A 6,487-nucleotide genomic window follows, 5' to 3' on the forward strand; every position below is an offset into this window, starting at 1 on the left:
ATCTCTGTATTAACCTATATAGAACCCAGCCACAGAAAATATGTGTGATTCTGTATTTTTTTTTTCTGACATTGTTCCAAAGATTGTGTCCCTGCTTGAAAAATAAAGCAGACCATTATGATGCTATCCGTACAATATAAGCAGGCAAAAATCCCATTAGTCTGAGATGCTGAGATAACTTAGGCAGGTCACTGCTTTCACTGTTTCTCTGCCCGTTGCACAACAAAGCGATGTTAGGTCTTTGTTTCTTCTCTCTGCCTCTTCTTGTTGTAACGATCCTATACACAATAAATCATTTATGTGGAATCCAGATAGTCAAACATACCCAAAGAAAATACCAGATCACCCTGCTCTGGTAAGACCAAAGTTGCAGCCCCCTCAGAGGCTCTCACTGGACCTAACTTTCATGTTACCTGAACACTGTACCCCCCTCGCTTTTGCTTTAGTCTCTTTCAGGTCAGCTCTCTCAACCAAACATCTAAATCTATTCCCTGAAAATTCATTCTGAATTTTCAGAATGAAGAAGAGCTTTAGATGGCTGACTTTCTCACCTGGCCTGTTATTTTCTGTCACCTGGGCATTCTCTAAAACAAGCCAGGTTCCTGGATAAAAGGAACAAAAAGTATTAGCCCAACCCACTTTTCTTTCTTATGCTTTGTATCAGAGTCAGATAAACAAAGGAGCAGAGGATGCCAGTTATCTGTCAAGAAAGATATAGGGAAGATATTTATCTGTAGGTAGATATTTGGGCTGAAAGTATGATACAATGGCGTAAAAAATATTTAAAACTGAACTTTGGAAAAACTTAGATTTACAAGAGAAAATTTCCAAGATATAAGAATAAGACACAAGATATAAGCATGCTATAATGTGGTATGTCTTTATAAATATACGTACTCATGCATCTACATACAAATAATATATAGGAATGTACATATATAGAGGCAAATATATGTGCATAAAAGAAATAAAACATTATCATTAGTAGTAAAATTACAGGTAAATTTTGGGGATATTTTTACATTATTCTGTATTTCCCAAATGTATATAATTCATCTGTAGAGCTAGTTTTTCTTTCTTTCCTTAGAGATTCACACAAAAAACAAACATTTAAAAAAGTAAGAAAAACCTGTTGGAACTAGTAAGTGAATCGATAAAATTGTAGGATACAAAGTTAACATACAAAAACCAGTTGTATTTCTGTATACTAACAACAACCAATGTGAAAAAAAAACTAAGAAAACAATTCATTTACATTGATAAGCATCAAAAAGAGTAAAATACTTAGGAATAAATTAACCAAGGAGGTGAAAGACTCGAGCATGGAAAACTACAAAATATTGATGAGAGAAATAAAAATAACAACAACAAATAAATAGGAGGCTATCCTATGTTCATGGATTGGAAGAATTAATATCTTTTTTTAAATCTCCATATTACCCAAAGTGACTTGTAGATTCAATTCACTCTTTTTTAAAAAAATAAATTAATTAATTTTTAATTAATTTATTTTTTTAAATAAACATATTATGTATTTTTATCCCTAAGGGTACAAGTGAATCGCCAGGTTTACACATTTCATAGCACTCACCATAGCACATACCCTCCCCAAAGTCCATAACCCCACCCCCCCTTTCCCAAACTCCCTCCCCCCAGCAACCCTCAGTTTGTTTTGTGAGATTAAGAGTCACTTATGGTTTGTCTCTCTCCCAATCCCAACTTCTACCCCCGTAAGGCACCCATGTTGCATCTCCACTTCCTCATATCAAGAAGATCATATGATAGTTGTCTTTCTCCAATTGACTTATTTCGCTAAGCGTGATACCCTCTAGTTCCATCCACGTCATCGCAAATAGCAAGATTTCATTTCTTTTGATGGCTGCATAGTATTCCATTGTGTATATATACCACCTCTTCTTTATCCATTCATCTGCTGATGGACATCTAGGTTCTTTCCATAGTTTGGCTATTGTAGACATTGCCGCTATAAACATTCGGGTACAAGTGCCCCTTTGGATCACTACGTTTGTATCTTTAGGGTAAATACCCAGTAGTGTGATTGCTGGGTCATAGGGTAGTTCTATTTTCAACATTGCGAGGAACCTCCATGCTGTTTTCCAGAGTGGTTGCACCAGCTTGCATTCCCACCAACAGTGTAGGAGGGTTCCCCTTTCTCCGCATCCTCGCCAGCATCTGTCGTTTTCTGACTTGTTAATTTTAGCCATTCTGACTGGTGTGAGGTGATATATCATTGTGGTTTTGATTTGTATTTCCCTGATGCCAAGTGATGTGGAGCACTTTTTCATGTGTCTGTTGGCCATCTGGATGTCTTCTTTGCAGAAATGTCTGTTCATGTCCTCTGCCCATTTCTTGATTGGATTATTTGTTCTTTGGGTGTTGAGTTTGCTAAGTATTTTATAGATTTTGGACACTAGCCCTTTATCTGATATGTCATTTGCAAATATCTTCTACCATTCTGTCAGTTGTCTTTTGGTTTTGTTAACTGTTTCCTTTGCTGTTCAAAAGCTTTTGATCTTGATAAAATCCCAATAGTTCATTTTTGCCCTTGCTTCCTTTGCCTTTGGCGATGTTCCTAGGAAGATGTTGCTGCGGCTGAGGTCGAAGAGGTTGCTGCCTGTGTTTGCCTCAAGGATTTTGATGGATTCCTTTCTCACATTGAGGTCCTTCATCCATTTTGAGTCTATTCTCATGTGGTGTAAGGAAATGGTCCAATTTCATTTTTCTGCATGTGGCTGTCCAATTTTCCCAACACCGTTTGTTGAAGAGGCTGTCTTTTTTCCATTGGACATTCTTTCCTGCTTTGTCGAAGATTAGTTGACCATAGAGTTGAGGGTCTATTTCTGGGCTCTCTATTCTGTTCCATTGATCTATGTGTCTGGTTTTGTGCCAGTACCATGCTGTTTTGATGATGACAGCTTTGTAATAGAGCTTGAAGTCCGGAATTGTGGTGCCACCAACTTTGGCTTTCTTTTTAAATATCCCTTTGGCTATTCGAGGTATTTTCTGGTTCCATATAAATTTTAGGATTATTTGTTCCATTTCTTTGAAAAAAGTGGATGGTATTTTAATAGGAATTGCATTAAACGTGTAGATTGCTTTAGGTAGCATAGACATTTTCACAATATTTGTTCTTCCAATCCAGGAGCATGGAACATTTTTCCATTTCTTTGTGTCTTCCTCAATTTCTTTCATGAGTACTTTATAGTTTTCTGAGTGTAGATTCTTAGCCTCTTTGGTTAGGTTTATTCCTAGGTATCTTATAGTTTTGGGTGTAATTGTAAATGGGATTGACTCCTTAATTTCTCTTTCTTCTGTCTTGTTGATGGTATAGAGAAATGCAACTGATTTCTGTGCATTGATTTTATATCCTGACACTTGACTGAATTCCTGTACAAGTTCTAGCAGTTTTGGAGTGGAGTCTTTTGGGTTTTCCACATATAGTATCATATCATCTGCAAAGAGTGATAGTTTGACTTCTTCTTTGCCGATTGGGATGCCTTTAATTTCCTTTTGTTGTCTGATTGCTGAGGCTAGGACTTCTAGTACTATGTTGAATAGCAGTGATGATAATGGACAGCCCTGCCATGTTCCTGACCTTAGCAGAAAAGCTTTCAGTTTTTCTCCATTGAGAATGATATTTGCAGTGAGTTTTTCATAAATGGCTTTGATGATATTGAGGTATGTATCCTCTATCTCTACACTTTGAAGAATTTTGATCAAGAAGGGATGCTGTACTTTGTCAAGTGCTTTTTCAGCATCTTTGAGAGTATCATATGGTTCTTGTTCTTTCTTTTATTAATGTGTTGTATCACTTTGATTGATTTGCGGATGTTGAACCAACCTTGCAAACCTGGAATAAATCCTACTTGGTCGTGGTGAATAATCCTTTTAATGTACTGTTGAATCCTATTGGCTAGTATTTTGGTGAGAATTTTCGCATCTGTGTTCATCAAGGATATTGGTCTGTAGTTCTCTTTTTTGATGGGATCCTTGTCCGGTTTTGGGATCAAGGTGATGCTGGCCTCATAAAATGAGTTTGGAAGTTTTCCTTCCATTTCTATTTTTTGGAACAGTTTCAGGAGAATAGGAATTAGTTCTTCTTTAAATGTTTGGTAGAATTCCCCTGGAAAGCCATCTGGCCCTGGGCTTTTGTTTATTTGGAGATTTTTGATGACTGCTTCAATCTCCTTACTGGTTATGGGTCTGTTCAGGTTTTCTCTTTCTTCCTGTTCAGTTTTGGTAGTTTATATGTCTCTAGGAATGCATCCATTTCTTCCAGATTGTCAAATTCGTTGGCATAGAGTTGCTCATAGTATGTTCTTATAATTGTTTGTATTTCTTTGCTGTTAGTTGTGATCTCTCCTCTTTCATTCATGATTTTATTTATTTGGGTCCTTTCTCTTTTCTTTTTGATAAGTCTGGCCAGGGGTTTATCAGTCTTATTAATTTTTTCAAAGAACCAGCTCCTAGTTTCGTTGATTTGTTCTATTGCTTTTTTTTGGTTTGTATTTCGTTGATTTCTGCTCTGATCTTTATGATTTCTCTTCTCCTGCTGGGTTTAGGGTTTCTTTCTTGTTCTTTCTCCAGCTCCTTTAGGTGCAGGGTTAGGTTGTGTGCTTGAGACCTTTCTTGTTCCTTGAGAAAGCTTGTACCACATATATTTTCCTCTCAGGACTGCCTTTGTTGTGTCCCACAGATTTTGAACTCTTACGTTTTCATTATCATTTGTTCCCATGAATTTTTTCAATTCTTCTTTAATTTCCTGGTTGACCCACTCATTCTTTAGAAGAATGCTGTTTAGTCTCCATGTATTTGGGTTCTTTCCAAATTTCCTCTCGTGATTGATTCCTAGCTTCAGAGCATTGTGGTCTGAAAATATGCAGGGAATGATCCCAATCTTTTGATACTGGTTGAGACCTGATTTAGGACCTAGGATGTGCTCATTCTGGAGAATGTTCCGTGTGCACTAGAGAAGAATGTGTATTCTGTTGATTTGGGATGAAATGTTCTGAATATATCTGTGATGTCCATCTGGTCCAGTGTGTCATTTAAGGCCTTTATTTCCTTGTTGATTTTTTGCTTGGATGATCTGTCCATTTCAGTGAGGGGAGTGTTAAAGTCCCCTACTATTATTGTATTATTGTTGATGTGTTTCTTTGATTTTGTTATTAATTGGTTTATATAGTTGGCTGCTCCCACGTTAGGGGCATAGATATTTATAATTGTTAGATCTTCTTGTTGGACAGACCCTTTGAGTTTGCTATAGTGTCCTTCCTCATCTCTTATTATAGTCTTTGGCTTAAAATCTATTTGATCTGATAGAAGGATTGCCACCCCTATTTCTTCTGATGTCCATTAGCATGGTAAATTAAAGCATTTTAAATCTGGAGGTGTCTTCGGGTCTAAAATGAATTTCTTGGAGGCAACATATAGATGGGTTTTGTTTTTTTATCCATCCTGATACCCTGTGTCTTTTGATTGGGGCATTTAGCCCATTAACATTCAGGGTAACTATTGAGAGATATGAATTTAGTGCCATTGTATTGCCTGTAAGGTGACTGTTACTGTATATTGTCTCTGGTCCTTTCTGATCTACTACTTTTAGGCTCTCTCTTTGCTTAGAGGACCCCTTTCAATATTTCCTGTAGGGCTGGTTTGGTGTTTGCAAATTCTTTCAGTTTTTGTTTGTCCTGGAAGCTTTTTATCTCTCCTTCTATTTTCAATGATAGCCTACCTGGATATAGTATTCTTGGCTGCATGTTTTTCTCATTTAGTGCTCTGAATATATCATGCCAGCTCTTTCTGGCCTGCCAGGTCTCTGTGGATAAGTCTGCTGCCAATCTAATATTTTTACCACTGTATGTTACAGACTTCTTTTCCCGGGCTGTTTCAGGATTTTGTCTTTGTCACTAAGGCTTGTAAATTCTACTATTAGGTGATGGGGTGTGGACCTATTCTTGTTGATTTTGAGGGGGGTTCTCTGCATCTCCTGGATTTTGATGCTTGTTCCCTTTGCCATATTAGGGAAATTCTCTCCAATAATTCTCTCCAATATACCTTCTGCTCCCCTCTCTCTTCTTCTTCTGGGATTCCAATTATTTTAAAGTGTTTTGTCTTATGGTGTCACTTATCTCTCAAATTCTTCTGTCGTGGTCCAGTAGTTGTTTGTCCGTCTTTTGCTCAGCTTCTTTATCTCTGACATTTGGTCTTCTATATCACTAATTCTTTCTTCTGCCTCATTTATCCTAGCAGTGAAAGCTTCCATTTTTGATTGCACCTCATTAATAGCTTTTTTTAATTTCAACTTGTTTAGATTTTAGTTCTTTTATTTCTCCAGAGAGGGCTTTTATATTTCCCTAGAAGGTTTCTCTAATATCTTCCAAGCCTTTTTCGAGCCTGGCTAGAACCTTGAGAATCGTCATTCTGAACTCTAGGTCTGACATATTACCAATGTCAATACTGATTA

The sequence above is a fragment of the Mustela erminea genome, chromosome 3 (assembly GCF_009829155.1).
Source record: "Mustela erminea isolate mMusErm1 chromosome 3, mMusErm1.Pri, whole genome shotgun sequence".
Classification (NCBI taxonomy): Eukaryota; Metazoa; Chordata; class Mammalia; order Carnivora; family Mustelidae; genus Mustela; species Mustela erminea.